Source organism: Panthera onca, chromosome F1, assembly GCF_046562875.1.
Source record: "Panthera onca isolate mPanOnc1 chromosome F1, mPanOnc1 haplotype 2, whole genome shotgun sequence".
In the NCBI taxonomy this organism is placed as follows: Eukaryota; Metazoa; Chordata; class Mammalia; order Carnivora; family Felidae; genus Panthera; species Panthera onca.
The window spans coordinates 53,286,585-53,305,711 of NC_138355.1; the positions used below are offsets into that span (position 1 = coordinate 53,286,585).

The following is a 19,127-nucleotide window of genomic DNA, read 5'->3' on the forward strand; positions in this document are numbered from 1 at the left end:
ATGGATGTATTTTAGGCCTACCCCTGCTTGCATTTGTTTAAAAGAGAAATTACAGAGTTAATCACACCCGTGATAATTTCCCAGGGATTAGTTAGACTCCATTCACAGAACAGCCTCCTTAAATGAGTCAAGTATGTTTCTAGAAACACTGTTGACTAGAATTAAGTTATTCTTTCTGAAATACAAAGTATAATTTTTTCCTGAAAATTTTCCTAAAGGTTAGACATAGCCAGAACAGAAACAAACACACAAAACTATCATTTAATGTGCCAACCATTGTGGAGACATGGAGAAAAAATAACTGAAGTACTTGGGTTCTGATTAGATTTATCTATAGCTTCCTTTTCAAGTCTCAATATCACAACCTAGGTTGGATGCTTCTCTGTTGAATTTTTAGTTCAGGAAACTTCTATATTACTGTTGACTATGAAATACAAATACATGTGTAAATATTTTGGGAGGTAAGATGTATACTATAGTTCCAAGGCCCTCTCAATATTCATATGAAATATCCAGAAAGTTACTAAATCTCACAATAGTTGGATAGCTCTCTGGTATTGAGCAAGCAATTTCACTATTTGATTTATAGCACATAAGACTAAATTTATATGCTTCAGCTGGTAACATACCTGACTAATGATGGCACACCGATAGAAGGGGACAGGGTACTCTTGGTGGGGGAGCGGAAATGTAGTGGTCTTGAAGGAACGGAATCTCTTTAAGGAAGTATGACTGAAACTTGGAAGGTAGGGTTGGGATAATATATTAGTGACTGATGTCGAAGTCTGCTTTGTAGAGTCAGAAACTGTTAACACTAATAAATCTTGGTTAGAGAATGATACAGGAGAGTTGCCAGAGGAGTTATGAGAGCCTCCTTAGGATCTAGAGAAAAAGCTCATGCTTACATCTTCTTGGCAACTGTCTACAATAGTTACTTGACATGAAATGTTTTGGACTGAGAAAGGAGGCCAAATACAGAGTCATTAGTGATGTGTAGCTGAACATGAGCATAAGAATAATTGAATAGAAAGAAAAGTAGACACAACAAATTTATTTTTTTTTTCAAGAACTTTTATTATGAAAAGAGAGAACCTTAGTGTGGAGGACTGAGGAAAACAAAGAAGCTGGTCAACATTATTTGATTAACAAAGTCACAAGTGCTATTCTCACACCTAAAAGGGATGAAACAATGAAGAGAAGAAGTAATCAACCAAGAGAAAGGGGATTATGAATCATGTTTTAGGGCTTGTGGCCATCGATGGACATAGGTATATGCATAAGTATATGCATATATTTTTCTATGAGATAGGAGAAAAGGAATTCTTCATACCTGTAATACATAGGAAATTTTGAAGTAAAAGAAAATAAATTTTTCAAGTTTTAATGCTGTTTTTCAAGAAGAGGAATGGGGATTTTCAAGAATAATTAACAAGGAATATATAAAAAACTTTACTAGAAAATGCAAATATCCAATAAGATTATAAAACTATGAGGTTAGCACTATATATATTTTTAACTGATGGAGTGATTTTGGATTTTTATATATAAAATAAAATAAAATTAGATGAAACATTAAGAAAATGTAAACTATAAATACTATGCAAAAGTTAGTTTTATTTATTTATTTTTTATTGTTATAAATACTGATATTTGTTTCAGGTTGTAATTGAATCTACATGTGAGAAAAGTGAATACCATTCTAGTCTCAACAAAATTTCTGCTGGAGACCTAGGTATACCTAATCATGATTGGGCATAAAATGTACACATAATAGTTTTATATGATCATGTGATGTCCTTGTTTGTATGAGTTTGAAAGAAGAACAATTAAATGATGAAAATTTTTGTTTTGTTTTTAAACTGAAACCAATCATGGAAAAGAAATAGACACATTGTACATCTAGAGTTCCAAGTAACCTTGTAAACATAGTTCAACATATTGTTTTTACCCAAAGAAGTGACTGGAGAGCTATTTTGAATTATTTATGCTAACCATCTGTTCTTTGCATATCATATCTTCCAAAACAGACAAATCTCATGGCCTTCAGACTTTAGCTACTACTACTTCTAGATGAGCAGCTGTTTTCTTATCAAAAATCCATACTGAAGCTGTTTATCCTAAATTGGTGAATTTCATTAGTATCTCCAGGGCTCCAGCTGAATTAATCTATTTAAACAACATTCTCCTTAAAAACAGGTGCTTAAGTGGCTTATCCCAATTCTATCATTCTAACAATAGTACTCAGGGAAAAAAAAAAAAAAAAAACAAAACCAAAAAATATTTCACATTTCCCATGAAAACAAACTATCACTATGGCTTTCCCTTACTACTACTTTTCCTTATGAAAACAGTATACAGTTGTCAAACACAGAGTACTTTTATGGCATCACCTTAATCAGAGTGGTATCAGTCTAAAATGTTTCCAAAGTGATGAATGATTTTACAATAGTTTAATTACAAGTTTAAAAAGATACTTTGAAATAACAATGTTTTCTGATCACTCTCTTGATGTTCTAGAGCTGCCAAAATAAAGTACCACAGACTTGTTGGCTGAAGACAATAGAAATTAATTCCTCACAGTTCTGGGTGTCAGATGCTCTGGATACTCTGGAGGAGAGTACTCCCTTGCCTCTTCTGGCTTCTGGTTGCTACCAGCCTTTCTTAAAGACTTATCACTTGCATCACTCCAATTTCTGCCATTGTGGTCACATTCCTTCTCCTCTTATGTATATGGGGTCGGCCTCTACCTCTCTATTATAATATTGCTTTGATATGCTATGATGGTGTTTAGAACCCAGGTCAGGAATTCAGATGAATCATCTCATGTTATCAAAGGAAAAAAAAAAAATCACACTTGAAAAAGGCAGGAAGATTTTAATCAAAACTCTTATAGTAGGAGAGAGAGAGAGAGATGGACCTCAATTCTCCTTTAACAAAAGGTGGGACAATTTTTTTTTATTTTTTTAATGTTTATTCATTTTTGAGAGAAAGAGAGAGAGACGGAGACAGAGCACGAGTCAGGGAGGGGCAGAGAGAGAGAGAGAGAGAGAGAGAGAGAAACACAGCATCCAAAGCAGGCTCCAGCACAGAGCCCAATGCTCGAATGACCTGAACCACTCAGGCGCCCCAGAGGTGGGGCTATTTTTAAACAGGGGCGAGCTAGTGAGAAAGTTTTGGAACAATTCAAGTCTTGGGGGAGGTTTATTAATGTTAATAGGCCATAGGTGCTTGCTAATTATTGCCTATATTTAGGCTCCTACCTTCCCAGAGAACATGAGAAAAAGGTGCCTCTCTAATGATTATATTTCAAAGGGATGGTTCCCAGGTTCTTGAGAAAGAAATTCCTGGGTCATAAAACTAACCAGGGGCTGGGATAAGATTTACATTTCAAAGGGTCAGAGGAAGAATTTATAATTCCAAGTTTTCTAAAGTAAATGCTCTAAGCAAAGAGAGGTCAGGGGTTGCCATAGTCCATTTGGACTGCTGTAACAAAAATATCAAAACTGTATGTCTTATTATGAACAACAGAAACTTATTTCTTACAGTTCTGGAAGCTGAGAAGTCTAAGATCAAGGTGCCAGTGCATTTGGTATCTGGTGAGGTCCTGCTTCTCATTTTTAGGTATTTGTTATAGCAGGAAACCCAGTCCTAATACCATCACCTTATGGGTTAGAATTTCAACATTGGACATAAACTTTCAGACCATATTAAGGGCCTGTATTTAGGAAGAAACCTGTCTAAGTTTGAGTATGCTGAGGGGAACACTAAGGCCATCTTGGTCAATGTCAGGTACCTTAAATTAATCATGTTTGCAAATATGTTTTTTTCCAATTAAAATAACATAAGTTCCAGGGATTGGATATATTTTGTACGTGGATATCTTTTGGGAGCACATTTTTCTATTGTAACACTAAAATAGTGAATAACTTTGGTAACTGTCTTTATAGTCAAATGTCTTAAAAAGTTTTGATAACTCAGATATTTGAGGGAGTACAAACATCAAGTAAACCTTCCTAACACCCTTTGAAACGCTTTATCACTCACAGGACTCAAATGCAGAAGTTCCTGCTTAGGCTTCCTACATTACTTCTTGTCTCTTCCCAAATATCCTTTTACTCTTTTCCAAATTATTTTTATGTTTTCCCAAATTTATTTCATATTATCACCTCTCCCTTTTCCTTCCATACTGACAGTTTTTTTTTTTCTTTTCAAAGCCCATTAAGTCATTTCACTAGTTTACAACCAATTGTTGTTACAAATCTACTGTGAAGCTGAGTTACAGAAATGTGGTCTCTGAATGCCCTTATTATGTTACCTGCTATTCAAAACAATGTGTGCAAACAAAAGCAGTTCCAAGAAAGTGCTGTTCTCTCTAGGCAAAGGACCAGGAAAGGGGAACCTAGAAAGAGAAAATTTTGGGACACTAACTTCCTTACTCAAGCCGAACACCCCAGAGAAATCTCAAGTCCTAACCCACCCCTGTCAACAAAAGCTAAGTTGGGATCTAGATTTCTGACCTCGCCAGGCTATAATGAGCTTCTTCCAACTCCCTCCTTAGGGTGTGTCATAAAAGACCAAGCGATAAGTCCTGCTGTGTGGTAACAATACCCTCTTTCTCACGGCATCGGCATCAGAGGGGACCTACAGGACAACCAGGACTGTCACAACCAAGGGACCAACAAGGCCAAGTCCCTCAGTGTCAGAGAAGAGTAAGTGCAGAGCAGTAATGAGACACCTATTCCTTCCTGGCAGGACTCTATCAGCAGAGACACCCTGTGAAAACTGATCTTTCACCCCTTCTAGCAGTAATGAGAAGTCCTTCTCTCCAGGAGGTTCCATGTAGGACAAGATTGAAATATGGGTTTTTACCCTGATTTGGCATTAACAAAATGATGCCCTTTTCCATGCGTGACAGTGTCAAAAGCAACCTGATAAAATACATTTAAATAAGACCCAGTGGTTTCTAATGTTATACTCACAAGATTCACATCTTATTTGAAACTACTTACCATATAAAGTATCAGAAAAATCTCAACTTGAATGGAATAAGACCATTAACATATAGCAACAACAAAATGATTCAGATTTATCTGATGAAGATTTTAAAGCAACTATCGCAAAAATGTTTGACTGAGGATTTATGAACATGCTTAAAACAAATGAAAAAAATATATATATATATAAAGTTTCCTGTGAAAAGTGAATAGTCACTGAAAACTATTATATTCATGGTTATACTTATTTACAAGAAAAAGATACAGATTAGTCAGCCAGGGGAAAAGTGAATAGGGCAGAGTCCTAGGAATTTCTAAACTTGGAACTTCTGTTTGCCTCTCTGCATGGAGCCATTATGCGTTAGTTTCCTGTCACTGATTTGTGACAATATGCATGGTGTGTTTGTTACTAACCGGGGAAATTCAGCTGAGCCTCTATGTCCATAGTTTTGTTTTGTTGAGAGAGAGTGCGTGCATAAGTGGGGGGAGGGGCAGAAAGAGAGGAAGAGAGAGAATCTCAAGTAGGCTCAGTGCTGTCAGCACAGAGCCTAAAGTGAGACACAATTCCAACCATGAGATCATGACCTGAGCCCAAATCAAGAGTTGGATGCTTAACTGACTGAGCCACCCAGGTGGCCCTCTGTGTCCATAGTTTTTACTGGGGCTCTATCACATAGGCATAATTGTTTGATTGCTCATGCCTCTGATCTCAGTCCGCAGGTCAACTGATACTGTGTGAGCCAAATCTTCAACACTTTACCACATTGTTAGTCTTTCTGGTGTGGTCAGATCCCATCCTAAATATTATCTTGTGTGATTAGTCCCCTCCCTAAATAACATGGTAGACAATCTGTCATAACTCAAGGCTCCATGGAAAAGAAAGATACTGCCATCAAGCATGACAAATATTTCCTCCCAGAAAATTAGAGCTAAGATCTGACCTTTTTTTCTTTTTGCAAAGATAAATGTTTTATTTTATACATTCCACAAAAAATAAAAGTTTTAGAGAAGAACATATGGAATTTTTAGAAGTGAAAAAGATAATAACTAAAACAAAACACTCAATAGATGGGTTCAATAATAGAATCACTGAACTGGAAACTAGAAATATGTAAATTACCAAATCTGGACACCAGAGACCAACTTATAAAACAACAAACAGAGCTCCAGGGAACTGCAGTACTCTAACAAAAGATCTAACTTTCTTGTCATCAGAATCTTGCAAGTAGAGGAGAAAGAAGGGGAGGGCACAAATTATTCAAAGACATTATAGCAGAAACTTTCCTAAAGTTGGTCAAAGACACAAAACCTACAAGTTCAAAAATTTGAAAGAACATCAAACAGAATGGACACAAAGAAATCCACGCTAACACACATCATGTCAAGCTTCTGAAAACTATGGATATATAGCAAAGAGTGCAAAATAACTTTTCACTTGTAGGGATACATGGTTTGAATGACTTCTCTTAAGAATTATGGAGGCCAGAGAAAGTGACACAGTATTTTTCAAGTGTCGGTAGAAAAGAAATGTTAAGCAGAAATCAATAAATATGAAAAATATCCTCCAGGAATTAAGGAAATGTTAAGACATTCTCAGATGAAGAAAAATGTAGGTACATTTCACCAACAGAGCTTCCCTGAAGTGATGACTAGAGGAAGTGTTCTAAACAGAAAATAATAAAAGAAGGAATCAAAACAGCAAGAAGAAGAAAGAACAACAGAAACAGTAAACATATAGGTGAAAACAGTTAACAATAGGCTTTCCTTTTCCTCTCACGTTTTCTAAATTATGTTTGATAGCTGAAGAGGAGAAACCATAATACTGCCTAATGTGATTCACTATGTATGCAGAGAAAATATTTAAGGCAATTATATTCTAATAGGAGGAAAGTAAAAGAATTTAAAGGGCATAGGTAGTGTTTCTGTACTTTTTTCAAACTGGTAAAACCTCTGTACAAGCCCACTGTAATAAGTTATGTGCGCATGATATATGCCTATCGCAACCATTTAAAACAGACTTGTGCAAAGAAATGCATTGAAATACTATAGATAAGATAAAATTCTAAGAAATGTTCATGCAATGCACAGAAAGGCAGTAAAAAAGGAAACAAAGGAAAACAGGGTAGAAAAGAGAAAATTTAAAAAAATAAAATGGCAGAGTTAATCCTTCACATATCATTGATAAATTTCATGAAATGAAAATGATTTACTTTGCTTGTATTAGACAAAAACTGTAAACAACCATAACGTCTCTCATTAGGTAAATAGTTAACAAACTGTGGTGTATTTATACCTTGCAATTCTACTCACCAGAACAAGGCACTAGTAACTGTATTGGTATACACAAAAATGTAGATAAACCTCAAGTGCATTATGCTGAATGAAAAAAAGAAAAACACCCTCAGTAGATCTCATATTGTCTAATTCCATTGGATAACATTTTCAAAATGAAAAAAATTATGGAGGTTCAAAATTGGTTATTGTTTGCCAGTGGTTAGTGATGGTCAGAGGAAGAGGGATTGCTTGGCTATAAGAAAAGAAACAAGAATACCTTTGCAGTGAGAGGATAGTTCAGTATCTTGATTGTGGTGAGAATTAATATATCTCTTTATGATAAAATAGCAGAGAACTATACACATGCATTGTACCAGTGTCAGTTTTCTGGTGTTGATATTGTGCTATATTGGTAGAAAAATGTACCCATTAAGATAACTGAATCTAAAGTACACATGTTTCTGTCTGTACTATTTTTGTAGCTTCCTGTGAGATTTTATTTTGAAATAAAAAAATTTAAATAAAGGGAGCTTAGCACTAAATAATGGTGTGTTAAATGGAGTTTACCTTATATTTAAAAAACATAGATAATGCCTTAACTTCTAAAGTCCTTGAAGAATCAGTTGGAGTTAGACTCTGGTAATTTTGAGCTAATTATATGTGATTTATTAAGTAATTTCACACACTAACTCATTTAATCTTATAAATCCTGTTAGGGTGTTACTATTATTACTTGTGAGAAAACATAACTTCCCTCGATTTCTTACCTGTTCTGCAAAATTTCTTAGTCTCTGAAAAACATGTTCTCATACTATAAGAATTAGATTTGTCTCCCTGATTCAGTAACTAATTGCTGTGATCTGAAAGGAAAATAAAACTTCTATCTCCCCAAGAGGGCCAAGTGGTTACAGCCCACACTGGGTTTCTTGCTTAATCCCCAGGAAGACAGCAGAGACTCTCTCCCTGCATCTGAACATTTCAAGGGGAGATGAAGATCCAAAAATCGCAGAAAATAGTGTAAAATTTGAAACATACGGGCTGTCTGATTTCTAAAGAGATTTTATTTATGTACCAGTATTGAGTTCAGATTCAGCCCCATTCATTTCCAAGGAGATGTCTTCAGATAGGGAAAGGGATTGTTGCCTCCTTCTTTGTGAACAGAAAAGGTCATTTTTCCTGGACCCTGGTCAGGCTGCTTGTGGAGAAAAAAATATTATCACCTTCATCATGTCACTCCAGAGGTAAGGACTAGGGCAAAGGGGGCTGACACATCATTATTTACAGTGAGATATTCCATAAAAAATCTATCTCCGAACCAGAACACCTCGTGTGCTCATTCAGGATAAAAGTAATAACAGTGAATATTGCAAACCCAACATTTCTCCACTTAACAGAATAGGAAACATATATGTTAAATTATTTTTCCCAAGGTCATATAGTTTCTGGAGGGCAGTGAGGGAACTAAAGCCTAAATAGACTGCTCCAGAGTCTCTTCATTGAGCTCCCTTCTGTAGTGGAGAAAGCAGCAATTTAATTTAACACGATCACAAACTAATATTAGATAAGGTGTCCTGAGTCTTTCTGACAGTAGATCTATTTTGCCAGAAAGATGATTCATTTTGTATGCAAAGCAAATTTTCTCTTGTTTTCACTGAGCAATCCCTTGGGGAACTTTTAATTGGATTGATGAAAATTCAGGATTCTTTTTAATAATTTAAAATAAGGCAACAGAGTATTCATAATTACCACTTTTTGTCAGGAACAGGGACTGGGTTAGGAGTGTAGACAAAAAGGAGTGTCAGGACCTGGGTTGCCATAGATATTCAGAGGCCTGGGAATATCACATTTAAGATTACAAACAGTCTCTGTGAGTTCTCAATATAATTATGTTTTCTTTATTATTTTGCAAGGGTGTTAATTGCCTCCTAGTAATTAACTTCCCATGTGACTGTCAAGAAATGTAATCAATAATAAGAGCAAAGGGACCAAGCTGTCATGGTTTCTGTGACCAATATCCTTTTCTCATCTCGGGCAAGGTGTTTCTGTTTTAATAAAATGAACAGGTGCAAATGTACGAGGTTACTCCAGAAAGCCACCAGCTAAATCAGTTCATCTCATGGTTCCGAAATTAAAATGTAGCCAATCAGAACTTTGAAATATAATTGCCTCATTTTCAAACTTAAATACATTATGAGCCTCCTGCTAGTGCTGCACCTGGCAAATCTACTTATTAAAGTCATGAAGGGAAGAGTTTGCTGAGACATTTTAAATATTATCCTGACATTGTAATAAAAGAAAGGAGAAAGGTAGGCATGATCTAATTCTACTTATGTCTGCTCAGTTTGGCATATATTGTTATTCCTGCAAAGCTGATAACAAAATTTCAATCATGGAAATATTTCAAACAATTTTGTACAACGTAAAAGTTACAAAATTTAAATATATCACCTCCTTTATAATTCTTCAATTTCTCTGGACTTTTTTTTATTACTCTGATATTGTCTTGTCATTTGACTCACCCAATTTGTTTAATATTTTTTTTTTTTTTTAGCAAATCCATTTTCCTTCATCTCCATAGTGGTTTTCCGAACATTTATAGACACTATGTGAGTAACAGGTAGGGGCTGTAAGAGAGATGAAATTCAATCTCCGTCACTGTGTTGGCAAAACAATTATAGGTGTTCTGAGATGTAATTAATCTTCATCAGTGAGCAAGAAGGATATAGAATCGGTATTCAGATTTTTGCCATCAACATTTTAACCTAATTCCTTAGATATCTTCTCCTCCCTTTCTTGGATGGTATAAATAATAATAAGATGTTATATTTTAATGAATTAAAATGCATACCTGCAAAGTTTGATATTGTAACTAGCTTATATGAAATGCAATTACTCTGTATGAATATCTTTATAATCCATATGGCTATAATACTAACGATAATGACAGCACACAGTAGTATTTATAAAAAAAATACACATACTGAATATGGGAAAATTTACAAATCTAAATATAATTAAAATGGGGAAACATAATGTGTGCCAAAGTATTATGTACCAGCAGTTACCTCATGATATCCTATTGTTTTTGGTGACTTGGGAATTACAGGTCCCTAGTAATATATGCAAAACCTTTGGGGAATACGTATTACAGAACTTACAGTATCTCAGCTTTTAGAATAATAATATGATTTTTTTTAAATGTTTATATTACATAACATTCCAACTTGTCTGGAACTGTAGACTCACCTTTTTCAAGAAAGATTTGTTTCTTAAAGAACTTAGGTAATATCGAGCATGGTTGTCAAATTAATTATAAATTCCTATTTGAATTTTAGAACTTCTTGGGATTTAGTATTGTAAATATGGGCTTGCGGAATTTATCACCAAAATGCTTTATTTTCAGTGTTTTTCTGTTATTTGATAATTTTACTTATTATCAGAATTATACATTAAAATTATGGATTTTTTTTCTAAAAAATAACTTGACATTGACACCCAAAATAATGGCAGTAACGAATACATTATATTGTGCGTGGGTTTGTCATCACTGCATAACCTTGTCCATCCTGACAACCACAGAAGTTGTGTTTTGGGAGAGGTATACTTCCCTGATAAATCACAAACAAACAAACGAAACAGATTTGATATTGGCTTAGTGGTAAATTGATGGATAGTAAGGAAAGATGTCAGCCTATGTGATCTTTTGGTAATGCTGTCATCTGTACCTATTTACAGGGGAGGTCACTTGTTTCATGCAATTATAGCTCTAGGGAAAGGAGTTAAAAAGCAAAGCCTTCATGTTACGTGTTGATGGCAAATGGCTGTGTTTGGCCATTTGTTAAAGAAACAGATGAACTCCCTTTAGGACATGAAAAGAATAAGCTCTTTGGGGGACATGAAAGGGACAAAGTCCAGAAATTTCAGGCTTTCCGACTTAAAAGAGCTAACTGCTTCTAGTGTCCAAGCATTACAAAGTGAAGAACGAGAAAGCTCAAGGGACACATGTTCTGTAAAAGATCAGAATAAGGATGTGGTCTTCCGTTAAAATCTTGGTAGCTTCAAGGCAGTCAGTCTCCTTTAAATCTAAGACAGGCAGAAAGGCACAAAGGTAAAGAAATGTAGCAGATCTAAGAACTATCTCTGGAAAAGAACTGTGAGTTCAGTTACTGGTAAAGGGGAATCATAAAAGGAAGAACCTCCCAGAAAGTTAAACCAAGGCCTAATCAAGGAACACTTTCCACTTCCAGAGTAAGGAGTTCATAGTGTGCCATGGAGGGTCTCAGGATGGTTGTGAACAGTGACTTCTTTGTGTCTTCTATTCACACTCTTCACAAATGGTAGTGATTACTGTCGTTACTTTCTCCCTCTTACAGCATTTATAGTATGTATAAGAAGCAAATAAATAACTCACCTTTTTAATTTATTTGACTTGAAGACCAATGGAATTCATATCTGAAATTGATTAATAAATTAGTCCACATCTCTCAAATAACTTGGCCTTTGCACTTGATATGGTGATGGGATATTTGTTTCATCTTCCCTGGGAAGAGTAGAGTAGAAGGAAAGGAATATTTGATGATCAGCAGGGTAGACTCCTGAGATAGTAATGTTCAACCAGCACTTCATTTGCTTCCTTATTTTTCTTGGTCCTCTCATAGTTACATGGTATAAGTGACAAGTCTTAACAAATAAAGGACAGGCAAGTAAAGTGTGTAATTTATGGACTAAGGCAGTAAACACAACAAAACACATGTCACTTTCTCTTTCTCCACTGTGAAGATCAAGAAGGTCTTATGTTCCAGGGTATGTACTTAGAAGGAGGTAGAGCCTCTGTGATCCTGGGATCCAGTAGAACCCACTGCTGATCCAGTGGACCTGTAATGTGAGCAAAAAAGAAGTGTTGTTGTTGTTTTAAACATGTAGGTTTTGGGGATACATTTTTATAGAAGCGAAATGTAGTGTCTCCTGACAATTACAAGATATGTAAGAGAAGATAGATAGATGATAGATGATAGATAGATAGATAGATAGATAGATAATACTGATATTAAATACAAAAATAGATTTCTGTTAATGTTTTAGTGTCCTATAAAAAGTAAAAATTATACACTATTTTTTATGTTTCCTTAATACGCAATAGAAAAAAGAAAACTACAATTTGTTTGGAAAATATGAGAATTGTCCCTAAACCTTTCTTGAATAATTACATTGACTGCATTTATTTGTACAGAGAAGAAACATTTCTGGCCAAGGTCTAATGTTTCCATGGGTTCCAATACAAGTAAACATTCCTTGAAATTAAGTAAAGTATTGTGAACAACAAAAATCATTTGGAACATAAAAATAAGTGTATTTTCATTTTTGTTCTTTGTGTTTTGCCCCAGTATATGAAAGATAGCAAGATATTTTTAAGTAATATATCTTTGGTAAATTGCTATCATAATGTTTGCACAATAGTGAAGCATCACTTTATTGAACATTTATTTGGGAGCTTGAAATATTTGTTTTATTGTAGATCAATCCCTTTGATAACAATTTTACTAGCTTTGCAATTTGCTATTTCAATTTAATATTGCCAGTGGTGTTAGACCTGCTATTACTTTTATTGCTTAGATTACTATTGAAAATATTGTTGTGAGAAAGAAGTAATATTGCCATGATTTTATTATTAGACCACTTTTCTTACACACAATGCCAGGATTCTACAAAAGCATCAGGCTCTCAGACCATATGGTATCATTTATATCTTTTATGACTGGCTCTCAGAGTTCTCCACTAAGAATAGTAATGGTGATTTTCAGAGCTATGATCATAGAAGCTTACCAGTGTACCAGATCAAATAAATATGATGCTCCAGTTTTGAAACTTTGCAGGACATTTTTTGGGGGAAAAACAAATAATAGCTGTGTCAGTTTTGTTTTTCTGCCCCATGTAATTCTAAGATAACCTATGACAAAAAAAATTATTGAAAGCATGCAGCAGCTATTAAATTTAAACTAACATGTGATTTTTATTTTTGATTATTGTTTAGATTGTTTGAAAAATGACACATTATATGTACATTCTTGGGGGATGGATATCCCAAATTCCTTTTTCTTCAATTTAATAGCATAACCATCTTCTATTGATAAACACGTAAAATATGATATTGCTTCATACTGTGAAACTGGTCCCATTTGTTGTTATCAGTATTATATTAATGTTATTACAAATAAAACTATATAGTTATTTTATATATTAGTCACATATTATATGCATTCACTACCTAATATATAGACTTTGAATACAAGAGGTTATATGTATGTTATTCTTCAGAGCAGCAGTTCTCAAAGTGTACTCAAAGGACACCTGGGGGTCCCTGAGACACTTTCAGGGGGTCCACAAGATCAAGTCTCTTGTTATAATATTATTGAGATGTTATTGCTTTTTACACTTTCATTCTCTTATGATTGTATAGTGGAGATTTCTGGAAGCTTCGTGGTATATGATATTGCAATAGATTGAACGCAGAAACAGGAGCATCAGATGTTTTCTCTTACGTGAGACATTAAAGAAGTTGCAAAAAAATGAAATAAAGAAAATGTTTTATGAAATATATTTCATCTTAAAAACATAGGTATTTTTCAAAGTATGTTGTTTATATGTGAGGTGTCCATCACCGTTATTTTACATGAATAAAAAAATAAATATCTAATTTAATATGGTAAAGACCTATGAGATAGCCCACAGAAACAAGAACTTTTCTTACCTCGAGATAAGAAGTTGAGGAACTATCAGTCCACGCTTTTCCTTGTCCATCCTCAGTTACAATAATCTGTGTGTTACAGAAGTAAGGTAGTAGTGCTTGTGCTTGGAGGAATTGAGGACATAAAACAAAGTCTCTCCCTTGCCATTGGGTTTTCTAGCATAGTTGCAACACCTTAAGATCTTCGTTTTGCTCAGGAGGATGCAGGAAAGGCCTGCAAGGAAGAAGAACAATACCTAAATACCTAGAAAAGCAAGACTTAATCCCTACACTGGCCCCCCCTTGCCCCGCCTCCCCGTAGATTGCTGCTTCTGTGACCCCGGCCGGAATGCTAGGTATCCACTAGAGACTACCAGCCGTTTCATATCTGTTCATCGCCGTCAACAATAAAATCAATGTTCTGTAAGAGGACAATGGGTAGGGGAGGAAACTAGCCACTGGTGCCTCACCTACTTTCTTTACCTGAACTGAGTAAAATAAAACCACTAAAGCATATGTGAACAAGGGGCTTGAAATGGGAAATCGTGCTTGCATGAGGAAAGAACTTGGAAAGGGAGGGATTTAATGGGATAAACAGAAAATTAAGGAAATATCTAAATCCACTTAATCTCGAAGCCCCACAATGGCTTGGAAAAGCGAGGCTTGGCACCTTGGACAAGTCCACGAGGCTGCATGTATCTGGCCACTGTCACGATGGAGCCCGTGGAGAGGTATTTGGAACTTGCTGTTTCTGGGCAAGCTGCCATTTCTGTGGAAGCTGCTAAATCTGTAGAAGCCACCATGTCACTGAATTTACGGACGGACTGTTTCTGTCACATGTCTATGGTCATAAACTCCGAGAATAATGGTTCCCACTTCATATCCTCCTTCCGCCTCCCGCAAGTTTCTCTCACCCACATGCTCTAACCTGGAGCCGTCCAAAGAAAGGGATTTGGGGAAAGAGCTCTCAGCTTTGGTCTAGTGATGATGGTTTCCAAGTTCATAATAAACGATTGACTTTATTGTGATGTGAAAATGCCATAGTCAGAGATGTTTCAATTCGGAATAAATAGAATAAGCAGGAACAGTTGGCAGAATCACATATTGTTTTTACTTTAAAAGGTTAAGGTCCTGAAAAACTTACGTATTATGGTGAAAAAATGTATTGGAGGAGCACGATATAAAATACACTTGGTTAAATTGAATCCAGATTTTAAAAATCTTCAAATATTAATATTAAATATTAAGAAATATCAGGAAATACTTTCAATTCATGACATCATAAAATAGAGAATATAACATCTCAATTCTACATAAAAGCTAATATATAAATATTTGAGGAAGGAGTTAAGGATAACTATACATCCTTAATTACTATATTATACACAGTAATCCCTACATACATAATTATATATATATGTTAATTTTATACACACAGATACATATAAATGTACATTTACACATTTATTTGTTGCCACAGGCACTGACGAGGTCTTACTGAACATTTCATCATATTTTTTATACCAACAGATACTGGTATACATGTAAGATTTTTATAAGAAAGGAAGAAAAATAACAGCAGATTTCAAATGAATATCATACAGCCACATAGTGGCCTGACTTCTCCATCCTTCCTAGTTGTGTGTAGAGACATTCTATGTGGCTGCTTGAGTAGTCTCCTTGTCTTGATAGTTTACCTGTTGTTTTTGCGCAGAATCTTGGTCGCTTTTTTTTGTTGTTGTTCTCAGAGGTTTCAGTATTTGAAAGGTATATTTACTCTTTGTTAAAGTTTGGTTTTCCAGGGTTTTAAAACAATGTATTAAGATTCTATCAAATGACCAGGGACTCAGATAATTTCTCTATAGTGCATCGAGAGTCCTACCTATACTTGGAAATATACTTGGCGTAAACTATATCAGAATAGCGTAATATCTTATATGTTTATTGGTAGCTTATTTATAAGTCACCCACATGAATATTGTTAAGAAATGGTGACTCTGTGGGGCACTTGGGTGGCTCAGTCTGTTAAGGTTCTGACTTCGGCTCAGGACATGATCTCACAGCTTGTGAGTTCGAACCTTGCATTGGGCTGTGTGGTGACAGCTTGGGACCTGGAGCCTGCTTCGGATTCTGTGTCTCCCTCTGTCTCTGCCCCTCCGTTTGCATCCTGTCTCTATTTCAAAAACAAATAAACATTAAAAAACAAACAAGCAAAGAAAAACCTCAAGGGGTCTTAATAAAAAAGAAAGAAATGGTGATTTTGTTTTTATAGTTCTAAAACTTATCTTGTTTGAGAACACTTTATAATAGTTCAATAATATGTGAATCAGGATTATTTTAATAAGTATCATACATTTTTATGTATGTTTAATAATACTTAAGATGACAACACAGTATATAAAATGCAAGTTATGGCTGAAAGTTACTTAAGTACTAATTCACCTTTTCTGTAGACCTGTGCTCATACGGAAAGCACTACACTTTTTTGGCCTCCTCTTTCATTGTTGTGAAAGAAGAGAAACCGCTGCAAAAAAAATGGACAACTGGTCTACAGGAGAAGGTGGTGTCAGATGTGCTTTTCCAACTTCAAGAGAAAGTGAATATTCTTTACATATTGCTGGCTAGTGAAAGGATATGAAATAAAATCTCTCACTTCTCACCACCATTAGTTACCCTCACCCAGGTTTCTCTGTCTGACAGTAGGCACGTGGTTTCTAATAAGCTCCATATCCTAAGCATGTCCATAACCATATCCATTCTAATAAGCTCCATTGCCTGTGGGTTCCACAGTCTCTCTCTAGGTATTACTTGCAAGGCTTCACATCTGGAGGGGTTTATGTAACATCTCTAAATCATGGTTTTAACATTCATACAATGGGCACAGCAATAACGATTGTGTAGAATTAAGAGGTAAGTGCCTAGAGCAGTACTTGATACTTAAAAGACACTGAATGTAAATTTTCCGTAAGCAATCGTGAATACGTACTTTTAGTTTTGCTTTTAACCCATGATTACATTTTTGCAGGATATTTTGAATATTTATCAATACGCTGAAACTTACATATACTGTAATTTCACCACCTGAAAATCATTTGCCGGTTTCTCACCCATAAATTAAGAAATTGATCTATGTTTTTATTTTATAATGTTGCTTTCAACCTGAATTCCCTTTTTCCATAGCAATATTCAGGCTTAGAATTATAATATTTATATTATTTCCATTCTGTTTTCCCACATGGCTAACTTGTAGTTTCATATTTTATATGACTAAACTCAAACTCTCCTTTCCCAAATGAATTATTCTGTATATGTTTACGTTTAGCTTCAACCATTTCTCTCTGGATCTTGTCAATTGGTTAAGCCAGTTAAAAATATATACTTAATTCATATTATATGTAATGTACTGTGTTAGGCTTTTGCAAATGGAAGATACAAAGAAAAATAAAATGTTGCTGCAACACTCAGAGAAATATAAAATTATCACTCCTTTTATATTCCCTTGAGTCTATTATTTTCCTCATTTTCTTTTCTCATAGTTGGCTCTGTGCTATAATTCCAAAATTCAAATTAGTTTCACATCACATCTCAATAAATCTGGTCTGTCCTACTGCACTGTTATGAGGTTGGATGTAATAACATTTGTGAAGTCTACCAAACAAAGGTACTTTTTAAATATAGAGAATAGTAACTTTTTCCTCATTACCCCTGTTTGTTAAGACAGAAATCATGCATTTTTCAGAGTTGGTTTGTTCTGAGCTCTAATTAATAACTGTGTCACTTTAAACAATTTGTTGAAACTTGCTAAGGTACATTTCCTCAACAGTGAAATGCAGAATATAATAGCACCCATCCCCAAGGACTGCTGTAAGGATTAAATGAGATAATCCATGTAAAGTGCTCAGCACAGCATGCATAGAAACATTGAATAAATTGTAAGAAGAAAAATAATAGCCACCATTTATCACTAATTACGAAAAAGGCATTTTATTAAGTTTTCATGGTAATTATCTAATTTCATTTACACAGAAAACCTATGAAGAAAGTACTATTGTTATAGCTGCAATAATGATTCTTATTGTAGTTTTAACACAGCTAGCACAGTGATAGGCATGCTGTAGACATTTAATAAATACTTGCTATACTTTTGTTAACCTCTAGATTGTAATTACCTTAGGCCTTTATTAGCTGTATCTACCAGTCAACGTTCTTTCAAAAATAGAATCTGACTGCAGTAGAAAAAGAATTTATTTAAAGACATGGCTTGGACGGCTCACGGAATCTGCAGGAGGACTAGGGATTCCGGCTCAGAGGCTATGCCAGGCCCAGTCCCTAAATCACATAGCAAGTGTGATTTCTTGAGGACGTCGAGAAGCAAAAGAATCTACAACTGGCACATCTGACACCCCAAAACAGCTTATTGAATTCATCGTTAATTCATTTCACACAACTTCCAACATTTGTATATCTTTGTTGTAAAGGGAGTTGAAGAAGCAGTTACCTGTTCCTCTTTTTGGAGAGAATATCCAAATGTGCTCGGGGCCACTAACTTAGAAATTTCACTCAGGCATTGAGTGCTTCCGTTTTCATAAGATTGATTTGTGGTCCTTGTACATGGCGAAGGTACGGGCCAGCAGCCAGGATCTCTGCTACCTGGGTTTCCAAGTTTTTTCAGTATGATGTCATTAACAAAATATGTCCTGGGGCATGATGAGATGGTCTACGTTCCCATGAAATAAATCATATCACGGAGACTGTGAAATGATTGAATCCTAGAATGAAAGGAGAAATGAGAATGTTTACCTTTTGTACCTGACATTTGAAAGAAAACTGCTTCCGGTATATTCTCTGTTTACAATGATAGAGGAAACACTTTGTGCCACAAGAGAGGATTTATCCCTAGTGCCAGGAGTCATCCCACCAGTAAGCTGCCACATCTGGAATAGCATTTCAATTAGAGTTGCTCTATGGTTAAGCTGTAGCCAACATGGTGAGTTAATTGGAGATGGAATATGGATACTATCCTCACAATTTTCAGTACTGAACGGATCTATAATTCCTGCAGTTGTGTCAAACAGAACAAAATAAGCAGTATCACTTTGGATTTAGTCTTTTGGTAGGAAAGGAAAGCTTCATTG

General features: G+C 35.2%; 1 protein-coding gene and 1 long non-coding RNA gene across 4 annotated transcripts in view; one reads left to right on the top strand and one right to left on the bottom strand.

Annotated features, from left to right (window-relative positions):
* BRINP3 (BMP/retinoic acid inducible neural specific 3) overlaps positions 1-19,127 on the top strand; it is a 410,242-nt gene that overhangs the window by 308,549 nt on the left and 82,566 nt on the right. The gene's annotated exons all lie outside the window — the stretch shown is intronic.
* LOC145713336 (uncharacterized) lies at positions 11,686-18,755 on the bottom strand. Its single transcript, XR_014136404.1, has 3 exons — positions 18,491-18,755; positions 14,017-14,227; positions 11,686-12,143 (listed from the first exon to the last, which is right to left on the bottom strand). It is a non-coding gene; the product is annotated as an uncharacterized LOC145713336 (long non-coding RNA).